General features: G+C 47.8%; 1 protein-coding gene across 1 annotated transcript in view; it reads right to left on the reverse strand.

Moving 5' to 3' along the window:
• Positions 1 to 3,027, reverse strand: part of RGS12 (regulator of G protein signaling 12) — a 164,622-nt gene extending 161,595 nt beyond the window's left edge. Inside the window, exon 1 of the mRNA XM_050792248.1 lies at positions 2,815 to 3,027. The gene's annotated coding sequence lies outside the window, so the exon portion shown is untranslated. The remainder of the gene's footprint in view (positions 1 to 2,814) is intronic.
• Between the last annotated feature and the right edge of the window lie 11,886 nt (positions 3,028 to 14,913).

Here is a 14,913-nt window from a genome sequence, read left to right on the forward strand (position 1 = left end):
ATATGCATTAATTAAGTAGACCATATTGTTCCTACACAGAACTTCCTCAGGCCGCCAGGGCCAGGGGCTGGGGAGGTCCCGAAGGCCAGCAGGCAGGGGCAGGTTCAGGAAGCAGGAAGGGCTTGGCCACATGTGTGGCGTGAACGCCGCCCTCCTGTGGGACCCGGCTTTGAAATGTCTCTTCTTGTCAAAGAACCAAAGCTCGGCAGCAACAGAGCTGCTCCAGCTGGAGGAAGAGCAATTTGGAGAAGATGCCCTTTCTTCGTTTTTTTTCAGACCATGTGATGTGCCTTGAGAAAATATGTGTTTAGCAGGGTGTTTTCCTTCACAGAAAATAAACGTGAAAGAAATCAGAAAGTATTGCCTCAAAACATGAAAATGACATCGGAAATGTTTTAAATGTTGCTCTTTGAGTCTGCCTTGAACAGTCGCGAAAATGCTGCCCTCCCGGGGCCCTGTACGACGTTGGGGCCTGGACACTTTCCCGCTCTTCAGTGAGCAGGCAGCGCTCAGAACTCACTTTTTGCCAGAGGATTGTAAAAGAACTGGGTGCCCCTTTTCTTGTCTTCCTCAGTAACTCCCTAATGTATGCCCAAAGCTGATGCTGGCCCTGACCCATTCACCCATCAAGGCCAGATCACCATCACAGCCAGGTCCCCGAGGCCTCCCCAGCCCGAAGGAGCTCCCGGCCTGTGCGGTATTCCACTCAATCCTGCTGGAGCAGCGTTGGCTCCCACAGGCACCGCTGACTGGGCTCCCACTCGGTGCCCAGTAGCACACTAAGGGCCTGACGGGGGCTCTCTGACGCTCTCACAACCCTGCACATGCCTGTTTACAGATGCAGAAACTGAGGCCTGGGGAGACGAAGTGCTCAGAACACACTCCCGCAGAGCCTTTCCCCAGTGTGCAGCACTCGCCCCGCCTGGCTGCCACAGGCTACCTTTCCTGCCCCGCCGCCCTGAGCTGCGCTGGCCCTGGGAATGCGCTGTCTACACCACGGGAGCCACAGAAACCACAGGGGCAGCTGGGCAAAGCTGCAGAGCAGAGCAGTTGAGGAAAAGGAGAGGCTGGCTGGAGTGGGCGCCTGTTACCAGCATCCGTGCCATGCCCTCCTCTCTGCCCCCACCCTGAGCTCCGCATCCAGCAGGGAGACTACAGCACACCAGCATCCTTCTCAGGCCACGGGAGCCACAGCAGGTGACCACCACGGGCGGATCAGGGCTCTAGGAAGCAACTGGCTTTAAACCAAGCTCCCACCAGCAACAGGGATTGTAGGAAGGGGCACTGGGCGGCCACCATCCTGGCTGTGGCGGGGAACACCTGTGGCCATGGGGAGGGAGGGTGGCCAGCCAGCAGCTGGGCTGGAGTGAACAGTGCGTGATGAACAGCCCCAGTGAGGGCAGCGGCTGGTCTGGAGCCCTAAGCCACCATCCAGACAGCCGACCCCTCCAACGAGGATGCAGATGGCTTTTCCACCTGTGCTCCCCGACCTCATGGGTGAGCAGTAAGTGCAGTGTGGGGAACTTCCCCACATCGCTGTAGTTAGCCAGCCTCGTAAAGTGGGTATAATTAATATCCCAATTTTCAGATGGTGGAACTGAGGCTTAGGGGGTAAAGCGTGTCTCCCTGGACCCCCGTCGGACAGGGGCAGAGCCGGGGTTTAACCAGCTCTGTAGGACCTGCACCGACGTGCCGTTTGCATATCTCGCTTCTCCACGACAGCAAAGTCTTGGTGTCAGCACAAGGAAGGTTACAAGGCACCAACCTGGAGTGGCGGTGAAGGGTGAGACCTCACCCCCTCACTCACTGCGGCCTCCTGAAGGGCAGGGCAGGGAGAGGCGGGACTTGGCAAGAGATTCTTGGGGGTGCTGTGCTGCAGGTCTGCACCACAACATGGGGGAGGCACCGCTGAGGGGACACTGGGGGACAGGGGGCATCGGGGTGGCTGCACTGCAAGGGACAGGCCTGGCTCTGGGTCTGTGGGGACAAGGGATGCCTGGGCTCCCCTGGGCCCGCGGCGAAGCGTGAAGTCATCCCGTTTACTTGCCCCGCAGGGGTCAGAGGCCCCTGGCGAGAACAGGAGCGGACCCACTCCTCGGGTCCCAGGAATGAGCGCAGTTCCCTGCTGATGGATCAACTCAGGGACCACAGACGCACCAGAGTGGTGAGCCGTGCACCCACTAGGCCCGGCCTGCAGGAAGCCTGCTCACCAGCCTCGGACACGAAGGTCCTCCCCACCCCTCATTCCTCCTCACTCGCCTACCCTGCATCCACCTGCAGGAGGGAGGAGAGCAAACCCCATACCGCAGCCCCCAGCACAGGCTTCCACCCCAGGAGGCCGGGGGAGCAGAGCCCACAGGGACTGGCTTTAAACCAAGACTGGAGCTTGGATTAATATCTCAGGTTTCGGGTAATGGATTTGGACTGACTCTAAATTGAGACCGTATTTGCCACTTGAGTGACAGGAGCTGCCTTTTATGTAAGAGCGCATAGAGACCCCCCAGGCAGCCAGGAGCTTTCAGGGCCGAAGGAGGTTTGCCCACCGCGTACGCAGTAACGGGGAGCAGAAACCGAGCAGGCTGCATTTGGTGATCTCGGGAGAAAGGCTTTCTCAGTGTGTCGAAAGAAGGCACACACGGCCCAGGGCAGAAGACCTGCCCCTAGGGTGGCCAAGTGGCCTCTCCTGGACAAGCATCAAAGATCCTGCATCCCTGGAACCCTGAGCAAAACAGACAGTTGGTCACCCTCCCTGTGGTGGCCTCACAAATAACCAGAAGGACATGCCAGGCCAGATGGAGGCACTGCCTTGCTCACCTCAGGCATCTGGGCTCCTCTCCACGTTCCCTGGGCTCCGTTCTTTTGGTGGCGTCCCCAGCGGTCCCTGGAGCGCAGCCCCGCACACTGGCAGGAAGTGGCGGAGAAGCTTCGGCTCCCTCCATCTGGGCTAGTATTTGCAGGACATTTTCCTCAAGCTGAGGGGCGACAAAGACATTTTCCTCAAGCTGAGGGGCGACAAAGGACTCTACGGAGCCCTGGCCCAGGCACGGGCACTCCCCAGGGCATGAGAACCTAGAGTCCCGCCCACGCCCGGCTCCTGTGCCAGACACAGCCTGGTGGCTCTGACCAGCCAGTCGACAGAAGTCTGCTCTGGAAGGAGACTGGGGTGGGGGACACAGGGGATGAGGAGGAGCCAGGAGGCACCACCTCGAGCTGACCCCCGTCAGCGACAGTGGGGCTGGGGCTTGTTCCAGGGCGGGACCCACCCCATGAGGTTAAGCACACTGCACGGGCCCTGGGGGCCACCAAGTGGCCTGCGTCCTTGGGCCCTGGGAGCTTCCAGGGCTGAGGAGGCCACGACACAGGACTTACAGGACAAAGGGGGCTGGAGCAGAGCGCTGGGCACCAGTCCCCCTTCCTTCCAGACCACCGCACTCCCAGAGGTCCAGCCACGCCACCCTGGCGCACCCTTTGTTCCTCACATTGCTCTGGTCACTTCAGTCATGACCCCCAACACAGGCCTCGGCTGGAGCCGGAGCACTTGCTGTGAACAGGGAGCGGAAGCTGAAGGAAGGGTTTCCACATGCTGCCCGAGCGGCGCCCCGGCCTCGCCTTACCGCAGCCAGCCCGCAGGTCGCGATTCCCTGCCTCTGCTGTCCCACCATCCAGACAAGACCCGCTAGCTGGGCCACCTGTCAAGTCCTCAGTGGGGGCCACTTTTCTGCAAGTGCCCCAAGAATGCTGTGGGGTTCTCCGTATCAGTGCTGTCCAGAGAAACAAAATCCAGTAGGATGTGCAGATAGACAGAGATCCCGAAAGAGAGGAAGGGGAGAGATTGATTCTAAGAAACTGACACATGGGCTGGTGGGGGCCGGCAGGTCTGCATTCAACAGGGAGGCCCCGGGCTGGAGACCTGGGGAGGAGCTGATGCCGCCCCTCAAGTCCAGAGCACTGTGCTGGCAGCCTTCCCTCCTCCTCGGGAGCCTCTGACTTTCCTCTCAAACCCTTCAACTGCTCAGATGAGGCCCACCCACACCATGGAAGGTCACTGGCCTCACACGCAGTTCCCTGACTTAAATGTTAACCTTATCTGAAAAATACCTTCACGGGGACATCTAGACTGGCATTCGACCAAACACGGAGTACTGTGGCCCAGCCGAGTTGACAGAACACCAAGAGGTGGGGGTGGAACCAGGACTCAGGCTTACCCCGCTCCCTCCTTAGCAGGCCGGGGAGCCCACAGGAGGGCCTGGCTGCTACCTCTGCCTCCCACTGGATACTTCTTTTTTTTTTTTTTCCTTTTTTTGAAATAGGGTCTTGCTCTGTTGCCCAGGCTAGAGTGTAGCAGTGGGATCACAGCTCACTACAGCCTCAACTTCCCAGACTCAAGCCATCCTCCTACCTCAGCCTCCTGAGTGTTGAGATTACAGGCGTGCACCACCATGCCAGCCCTCACAGAATGTTTTTTTTTTTTTTTAGATAGAGTTTTGCTCTGTCACCCAGGCTGGAGTGTAGTGGCGTAATCTTGGCTCAACGCAACCTCTGCCTCCCAGGTTCAAGTGATTCTCCTGCCTCAACCTCCTGAGTAGCTGGGACTACAGGCACCTGCCACCACGCTCGGCTAATTTTTGTTATTTGCAGTAGAGACAGGGTTTCACCATGTTGGCCAGGCTGATCTTGAACTCCTAGCCTCAGCCTCCCAAAGTGCTGGGATTACAGGCGTGAGCCGCCGCGCCCCGCCGGATGTTTCTTAATGTCTCCCGGGGGGGTGGTGGGGTAGTTTAGGGAGCAGCTGAGCAGCCAGCACACACAGACGCACCCCCACACCTGCGCTTCGGCCCTCCCCTCCAGGGCACCCTGCTGGCACTTCCCATCAGGCCAGGGTGAGCCGGGCTTCAGCCAGCCCAGCAGATTGCTCATGCCGCCCCTGGGGCTCAAGCCGACAACCCAATTCCCAAACCCAGGTGGATGCCGTCGGCCAGCGCAGTCCCGTGCGGCTTCCTGCTTAGCCTGGCACCCCTGGAACCCTGTCCCACCCGTGTCCCCAAACACCTGCTCCTACAGATTGGTGACCTTGACCCAGAGCAACCTTTCGCCTCTGTGTCCAGATTATGCTGGGATGCAGCAAATCCCAGTGGGCAGGGGGTGGGCGTTGAAGTCTTTGAAAAAAAGGGAAGGCTCATCCTCTCAGGCTGGAGTCTGGGCGGCCCCAGTGGGTTCAAAGTTTAATTTTATCTTTCCGTCAAGATATCCCCACCCCATGCCTTGGGACCCCACTCCTTCCCCACCTGTGCCCTGAACCCACCAAGAGGGTTCACCTGTGCCACCCTTTCCACGAGGCCCTGCACCTGACTCTTGCCCTGTCTGTCCTACGGCTCCAGGAGATAAGGAAACCTATCACGGAGGTCTTCTGATTTTCCACCTGTGCCTTCTGCTGGGCTTCAGGCCCTCCAATTTGTCCTCGTCTCAATGGATGCTCTATCTTGACCCAATATGCACCATCTCCACTGTCGTCAGAGCTTCTAAGTGCCACAGGCTTCTCCCAGCGCCATGGGCTCACCCATGCCTGCCCTGGTAGTCATCTGAGTGATCGTGATGCCTGTGTGTGCAGTGAATTCTTAGTGCCCCAGCTTCCCCGTTAAGGAAGTTATTATGTAGCCATCAAATATGTGAGCAATCCAGCCTTTGAATCTCATTTTGAGAATCTGTTTCCTGGGGCCTTTCCTGGTATTAATTCCTCTATCAATCAAGAAACAGATAGCACACTCAAAAGAGGTGATTAAGGTGTGTTAAATGAGGAGCTTGTTCACAAACCTGTGGAAAGGTTAAGGGAAATGCTGGGGGCAGTGAGGTAGCCCAGATCGGGCAACAGTAGAGTGCAATGGGCCACTGAGACTCAGGGAACGAAGTGCTATCAGACTCCAGAGAGAGCACAGCCCTCCTGCTCCCATCTCTGCTGGTGTCTCCCACTGGCCAAAGCCAACCAGAAGCCAGAAGGAAAGGGAGCCTGGTGGCTGCAGCTCGCAGAGGTCGGCCTTCGGGCACAGAGCAGAATGCAGAGCAGCTCTGAAGAAGGGAGGGGAGGGTCCCAGCACAGGTGAAAGAGACCCAGACGGTCAATGCAGAATTTCATGGGCAACATACATGGATTTACTAAGTGAACCTACTCACACACCCATGAGTAAGGGAATGGACACAGCGTGACACTAAAATGCCCTGGAGACTACACAGCTGGACGGCAAATGACAGGCTGCTATAGACATCACCACAGGTGAATCACAGAAGAATGCTGCATGAAAAAAGCAGAATACACCAAAATGATTCTATTTATAGAAGGTTCAAAAACAGATGAAACGAAGTGTATTTTTCCAGATACATATGCGTGTTGTCAAATTTGAAAAAAAAAAAAAAAAAAGCAGACCGGGCTCGTTGGCTCACGCCTGTAATCCTAGCACTTCGCGAGGCCAAGGCGGGTGGATCATGAGGTCAGATCATCAAGATCATCCTGGCTAACATGATGAAACCCCATCTCTACTAAAAATTCAAAAAATTAGCCAGGCGTGGTGGCGGGTGCCTGTAGTCCCAGCTACTCGGGAGGCTGAGGCAGGAGAATGGCGTGAACCCAGGAAGTGGAGCTTGCAGTGAGCTGAGATCACGCCACTGCACTCCAGCCTGGGCAACAGAGTGAGATTCTGTCTCAAAAAAAAAAAAAAAAAGCAAAGTTGTCATGTTATTATCCTCTGACCACTATTATTTCTGATGAAAAGTCAGCCAAAATATGCATAATTGTTCTTTTCATGTAAGGTCATTGTTTCTGGCTATGTTCAAGATTTTTCTCTTTCTGTTTGGATTTCAGCATGTTTGCTATGATGTAGCTGGGTGTGATTTTCTCTCTAATAATCCTGTGTGGGGTTTGTTGGATTTCTTGGATGTTTAGTTTATGGTTTTCACCAAATTTTGGAAATCTGCCACCTTTATTTCTTCAACAATTTTTTCTACCTCATTTCCCTCAACTCCTTCTGGAGTCCCAGTTCCACATGCATTCTGCCACACGATGGTGCCCACAGGTGCCCAGGCTCTGTTCATGCTGCTGCAATCGTTTTTATCTAGATGCTTCAGACTGGGCCATTTCTATTGCTGTATCTTCAAATTCACTGATTTTCTTTTCAGCGATATCCAATCCATTTCTAAGCCTATGCGGTGAAATTTTCATTTCAGTTACTGCACTTTTCATTTCTTAAATTTTCATTTGATTCTTTTTATGGCTTATGTTTTTCTTCTTAAATTCTCCCATCTGCTCATTCCTTATAAGAATGTTTTCCTTTAAGTCTTTGAACATGCTTAGAGCAGCTGTGTAAGATTCTGGCATGCTGGGCCGGGTGCAGTGGTTCATGCCTATAATCCCAGCACTTTGGGAGGCCAAGGCGGGTGAATTACCAGAGCTCAGGAGTTCAAGATCAGCCTGACCAACATGGTGAAACCCTGTCCCTACAAAAATACAAAAATTAGCTGGGCATGATGGCAGGTGCCTATAATCCCAGCTACTTGAGAGGCTGAGGTGGGAGAATTGCTTTAACCTGGGAGGCGGAGGTTGCAGTAAGCCGAGACCATGCCATTGCACTCCAGCCTGGGCAAGAGAGTGAGACTCTGTCTCAAAAGAAAAAAAATTCTGGCATCCTGATTGCAATATGTAGGTAATTTGGGGTCAGTTTCCATTGTCTGCATTCTCTCTAGAGAACAGGTTATATACCTGTTTCTTCACACTTTTTACTGTATGCTGGATATCATTAATGATATGTTGTAAAACTTCTGGATTCTATTATCTTTCTCTGAGAAGTGTTGATTTCATTCTAAGAGAAACTTATTTTCACTGAACTCAAATCCCAAACTCTGTCTCCTCCACGATGGGCAGCAGCTAAAAGCTCTGTTCAGTTCTCTCAGCTGTTCCTGTTAGACCTGGACTCTGTCTTCTGACTCCTCAAGCCTGTAAGGCTGCAGTCTTCGGCCACCTCAAGCCATGTAAAGATTAAGATGTGCCCTTGGGGAAAATCGGCTCTTCCGTCTCCCCTCCTTGCAGATCCAATGTTACAGGGCAGACTTTCATGCAGTTTATTCCTGAGGGGCAGGGAGTACACTGGGTCCCCAGGTCAGGTAGTGTCTGCCCTGGGAAAGTGAGGCCTCCTGGTGATGTTGCCATTTGTCCTTCCCTTTGGAATCCACCCCCTACCCACCTAGCTGCCAATGTTTCACCACATCCACTCCATTCCTCCAAGTTCCTGATCCTGATCCCTTCCTGCCATTCCCTGGGAGACCAAGGTCAGTGTCTCACCCCTATCCCAAGGGGTCCCAGGCCCTCATTCTCCTTCTCTCCCAGCCACAGGCCTCCTCCAGGACCTGCTTGAAGCCCTGCTGGTCAGTGCTGCCTTGGGCATAAATGTCAGTGTCCTGAGATGGGTGGACCTCTCCAGCTTTCCTACACCTTTACAGGTAGATCACACGAATGACTCCAGCTGTGGCTCACACACAGCCGGGCATCCTATGTGGTTCAGTGTTCACAGGCAGGATCCATTCCAGCCTCAGCCCTTCCATGGCACCGCCAATATTCATGACTTCAGAGTAAGAGCTCCAATGCAGGCCACACATAACACATGCCCAAATATAGAATAAATATAAGACTAATAAAATGTGAAATAAAATGTCTTCTATCCACCCACTTTGATGAAAATTCCTTTAAAACAACAAAACTGAAAAATAGAGCTAAAGCTATGGCTTCTCAGATAACCAAACAAAAGCAAAATATCCAAACTGACAATGTTTGTTGCCTGTGTCTGGGGAACAGTGACCGTCAGCTGTGCCTGCCTGAGTAATAGCAGAAGGACACACACTGTTCACAAATGATTACATTTTATTCCCCAAAATAACTTTTCCTGCATTCATTTCAGCAAAATCTCTAATTATGTTGTTATAATCTCAATTTCCATATAATTTATGTTCTATTTTCAATTTGGAAAAACTTTTCCCTGATGAAGCAGAAGCAAACATAACTGTCAATAAATTTTTTCAAGCAAATATTTATCATTGGAAAAGAGCCACAAATTTTATGTACCAATTCTAACATTATTATGGTGCTGCCTATAATACATTATTGTTATCACAGAAAATATTGCAAACTCCTTACCTTTTTTTTTTTTTTTTTTTTTTTTTTTTGAGACAGGGTCTTGCTCTGTTGCCCACGCTAGAGTACAGTGGCATAATCTTGACTCACTGCAACCTCCACTTCCCAGGCTCAAGTGATTCTCCTGGCTCAACCTCCTGGGTAGCCGGGATTACAGGCACCCGCCACCACACCCACCTAGTTTTTGTATTTTTAGTAGAGACAGAGTTTCACCATGTTGGCCAGGCTGGTCTTGAACTCCTACCCTCAAGTGATCCACCCACCTGGGCCTCCCAAAGAGCTGGGATTACAGGTGTGAGCCACCATGCCTGGCCCAAACTTCTTAAATTTCATCACAGAAATAACTGTAACGTATAGCAAGATTTTCACCATCTCTTAAGGCAACACCTAGACTCACACAGCATTTCTAAAACGCTTCTTTCAAATTTGTCAGTGCTAAGATATTATTTTTAAAATACCAGAATATCACTCAGTTTATTCAAATCTCTCTTCAATTGAGATTATTCCTTAATCTAAAATGGCAGAAAATAATCTGTATAGAATCATTAAAGATTATTTATATGTGAATCATTTTCATCATGGTATCAGTCTGTTCTCATGCTGCTATAAAGAACTTCCCTGAGACTGGGTAGTTTATAAAGGAAAGAGTTTAATTGACTCACAGTCCCACATGGCTGGGGAGGCCTCAGGAGACTTACAATCATGGTGGAAGGGAAAGCAGGCATGTCTTACGTGGTGGCAGGCAAGACAGTGAGCAAGAGAAGGGAAAACTGCCTTATAAAACCACCAGATCTCGTGAGAACTCACTCACTATCACGAGAACAGCATGTAGGAAACCACCGCCAGGACCCAATCATCTCCCTCCCTCAACACATGGTGATTATGGGTCCCTCCCTTGACACATGGGGATTACGATTTGAGATGAGATTCGAGTGGGGACAGAGAGCCAAACCATATCAATCATCATGCAAATGTTTTCATTTCCTTTTTCTGATTTCTTTAGATTTTACTAGAATGCTATTTTTATTGCTTATTTTACATGAGGCCTTTGTAGCAGACAAAAACCATTTTCTCTCCAACTAAAAAATATATTAAAAAATTTTTTAAACATAAAATAGTCCACCCTCTTTTCTTTCCTTTTTTGAGGGTAAGCCTTTGCAAATGTTACCAATAGCAATTAACATATCAAATGACTGGGACAGAGCATGTCTAAAATTAATTTCATTTTCTTCTGAAGACCACAATTCACTTTTATCTAAGAATGTTATGCTGTTGGCTGGGCGCGGTGGCTCAAGCCTGTAATCCCAGCACTTTGGGAGGCCGAGATGGGCGGATCACGAGGTCAGGAGATCGAGACCATCCTGGCTAACCCGGTGAAACCCCATCTCTACTAAAAAATACAAAAAACTAGCCAGGCAAGGTGGCAGGTGCCTGTAGCCCCAGCTACTCGGGAGGCTGAGGCAGGAGAATGGCGTAAACCCGGGAGGCGGAGCTTGCAGTGAGCTGAGATCCGGCCACTGCACTCCAGCCTGGGCAACAGAGCAAGACTCTGTCTCAAAAAAAAAAAAAAGAATATTATGCTGTTTCCCTTAACTCTTCTAATACATCTTGAATACTGTATAAATTCAATCTAATTGCTTTAACAGCATTTAGTCGGCATTCTTTTGTGGTTCTGAGGGTGATTATAAGGTCAAATATGATACACATTGAGTCAAGATGTCCCATCTTTGGGAAGATGTAGAAACTATCAAATATAATCCTCGGGGTATTCCAAAGCACGTCCTTACTCTTGACATCCTCAAAACCACATCTCCTGACAACAAATTCAAACTCTGTGCTGTACATGGATGAAAGCTGGCTTCTAGGCATCTGGCTGCTCTGTTGGCTTGTATACCTCTTCCCTTACCCATTGTGATAGCACCATTATCACAGCCTCCATAGCCTCCCCTTGACAATCTTTTAAAATAAAAAAAACTACCTAAATCGGCCAGATGCAGTGGCTCACCCCTGTAATCCCAGCACTTTGGGAGGCCGAGGGGGGCGCAGATCACCTGAGGTCAAGAGTTCAAGACCAGCCTGACCAACATGGTGAAACCCCATCTCTACTAAAAATACAAAAATTAGCCAGGCATGCTGGTGCTCGCCTGTAATCCCAGCCTCTCGGGAGGCTGAGGCAGGAGAATCACTTGAACCCAGAGGCAGAGGTTGCAGTGAGCCAAGATGATGCCACTGCACTCTAGCCTGGGCAACAGAATGAGACTCCGTCTCAAAAAAAAAAATCTAAATAAATATAAAATTGTTTTTATTTGATTTTTGAAAATTTAATTGACTCTCATTAAATAAAATGGCTCACTTGCTGCCAGAGTGAAAGTGAGGAACCTGTGCTGTGTGAGTTCTGGCCCTGCCTGTAAGTATTAGATGTAAGAACCCCCCATCTTGCAAAATGCTCTTTCACTGCCACGCGACCCTGTGGTGACTGCTCTGCTAATGTGTGAGAATCTCTGGAAACAATCACAAATAGAAATATGAAGAAAACAAGACAAATAGACACTGGTGCTATTAGGAAACAGTATTTCATTATGTGAGAGTCTATGGCACTCACGCCACCTGAGAGGAAGAATGAGACAAGTTCGTTAATTCTTCTTTTACCCTTAGCTGAGCACTTCCAATGTGAAGCCTAATGAGGGAAAGAAAACAAGACTTCTTCCACCTAGGATATAGAATGATGGAAAAGACTTTCACTCCCATGGCAACAACAAGAAGAACCCAGAAACAATATTATACATTTCTATGAGACTAGTAGTCTAGTAGATGCAAGGAAATTTTAATGACCTAAATTCCCAAAAGAGACCAGCCCTTCTTATAGAACAGCAACTTCCATCCCCGGAACAGGAGGCTGGGCTGAATGTTAGTAGAAGAAGGAACAAGTCTGCCACAAAATGGGAGACCGCGGGGATGAGGAGAAAGCAGCCCAGTTCTAGGTGACGAGTCATTCAGCCCAACCAGCCTACCGGCTCCCATCCAGCCTCCATTTTTGCCATGAAAGTAGTGATGGAGGAGAGGCTGGGAAGCAGGCAGAAATCACTTAGTCCTCCACATTATCACAGTGCCGCGATTCCATTGCTGTGCCAGAGTTAAATCTAGGTTTTACCAAATATACCTAAAGCTCAACCCTTCCTAGCTCAAATACTGACAAGATCTAAAAAGGCTGCAGTGGAATGGGAAGTAGAGGGTTAGGCTAAACATGGGTAAACTCAGTGTAATTAATTTGTGGCCCAGCCCCAAGGATAACTTGGCTTTTAGAGGAATCTGAATGATAAGCCCTTTACCCAAACTGAGGAAAGTGTTTATATTATGTGGGAAACATGCATAACAAAATCAAAACAGAATAAAATATGACCTATCAGTTTCCACTGTTTATTTACAGCCAATGTCTGGAATGAAACAAAAAATTACAAGACATGTTAAGAAGTAGGAAAGTTTGACCCATAATCAAAAGAAAATACAAAAGATGCAGACCCAGATGATCCAGTAATGGAAATTAGCAGACACATAAGGTAAAGAAGTATTATGAATACATAAAAAAATGTACCGATAAAGATGTATAAAGATAAAGAGATGGGGTATACTAGAAGATAAGTAGAAACTCTAAATAACATATCAAAAAGAAATTCAAGCCAAAAATGACACTATCATGATATTGGAAATAAAACATGTATTGGTGAGGCTTCTGTGCACTGCAAAAAAAAAAAAAATTTCAACTTAAATAATCTAAATGAAATCACAGAGCACAAAGTGGAATGAATAAAATGAAAAGAGCACCTGTGACCTGTGTGATAATATCAAGTGGGGTGACATATGTGTAATTGGAGTTCCAGAGAAAGAGTACAAGTAAAATGGGGAGAATCTAAAGAAATTGTGGCCAAAATTTTCTCAAATTGAATTTTTAAAAAATCACTCGTAGATCCCCAAAGCTCAATAAATCCCAAGCAGGACAAGTACAAAGAAAATACACCCAGGCACAAATGGTTGAAAACAAAAACTAAAATCCTAGAAGCAATCAGAGGAAAGAAAGATAGATTACATACATTAGTACAATAATAAAAATGATGGCAGAGTTCTTATTAGAAACAATGAAGCCCAGAAGACAAAAGAACATCTTTAAAGAACTAGGAGCATGGGAGGAGGGACGGTCAACTGAGAATTTCCACATCTAGTGAATATATCCTTAAAAAATGAAAGCAAAATAAAGGTGTTTTCAGATAAACAAAAGCTGCATGAATCTATTGCTGGTAGATGCACACTATAAGAAATGCTGAAAGAAATTCTTTAGGCTGAAGGGAAATAATGACAGAGGGAAACTTGGATCTACACACACACACACACAGAAGAAATGGTAAAGGTGTGTGTATATATAAAAAGATTTGTTTTCCCTTTCTTAATTTTTTTTTTTTTTTTTTTTTTTTTTTTTTTGAATGGAGTCTCGCTCTGTCACCCGGGCTGGTGCAAAAGGTGCCTCCCGGGTTCCCGCCATGTGCCTCAGCCTCCCATAAAAAGATTCGCCCCTGTTTTTTTTGTAGTTTTTAGTAGAGACCCTGTGTTAGCCAGGATGGTCTCGATTTCTTATCCGCCCGTTTTCTTAAAAAAAGAACAATTGAACACTTGAAGCAAAAACACTAACAATGTATCATGAGGCTTATAAATACATGTAAATTATATGCAACAATAGCACAAAGGATGGGAGGGAAATGGAATTATATGTTGAAAGGTTTTTACATTATATACCAAATAGTGTAATATGATTTCAAAGTAAATTGAGGTAAATTAAGGAAATATATTAGGATTCCTAGAGCAATTTCAAAAAGATAATACAAAGATTGTTAAAACCCAATGGAGGAGATAAATTTTTTTTAATATTAAAAAGTCAATCAAAAAGAAGGCATGGGTCAGGCGCAGTGGCTCATGCCTGTAATCCCAGAACTTTTGGGAGGTCGAGGCAGGTGGATCTCCTGAGGTCAGGAGTTCAAGACCAGCCTGGCCAACATAGTGAAACCCCATCTCTACTAAAATACAAAAAACTTAGCTGGGCGTGGTGACAGGCACCTGTAATCCCAGCTACTCAGGAGGCTGAGGCAGGAGAATCGCCTGAACCTGAGAGGCAGAGGTTGCAGTGAGCTGAGAACACGCCATTGCACTCCAACCTGAGTGACAAGAGTGAAACTCCATCTCAAAAAAAAAAAAAAAAAAGAGCAGGAAAGGAGAAACAATAGTGTAAATAACAAACATAAAAAATTGAAAACAATTAGCAAGACTACAGGTAGACTTACACCCAACTATATCAATAATTACATTAAATATAAATGGGCTACATAGTATAATTAAAAGACAGCATGTCAGACTGAATTAAAAAACCAAAACTCTCTATATTCTATTTAACACTTAAAATATAAAAACACGTTTAGGTTAAAAGTAAAAGAATTTAAAAAAAAAGAAATATCATGGAAAAATACCATAAGAAAGCTGGGTGGCTATATTTTCAAACATTTGAGGCAAAAATTGTAAGAACTAAAAAAAGAAAAATAAACAGAAATAAGACCACACCATATAGTTGAATATTTAACATTATTCTATTATAAATTGTTGGGAAAACCATACAAAATAATCAGTAAGAACATAAAAGATTTTTAAAACACCACAAAACAATCTAACCTAATTAACACATCTAGAAGACTACACCCATC

The sequence above is a fragment of the Macaca thibetana genome, chromosome 5 (genome assembly GCF_024542745.1).
Source record: "Macaca thibetana thibetana isolate TM-01 chromosome 5, ASM2454274v1, whole genome shotgun sequence".
Lineage (NCBI taxonomy): Eukaryota > Metazoa > Chordata > Mammalia > Primates > Cercopithecidae > Macaca > Macaca thibetana.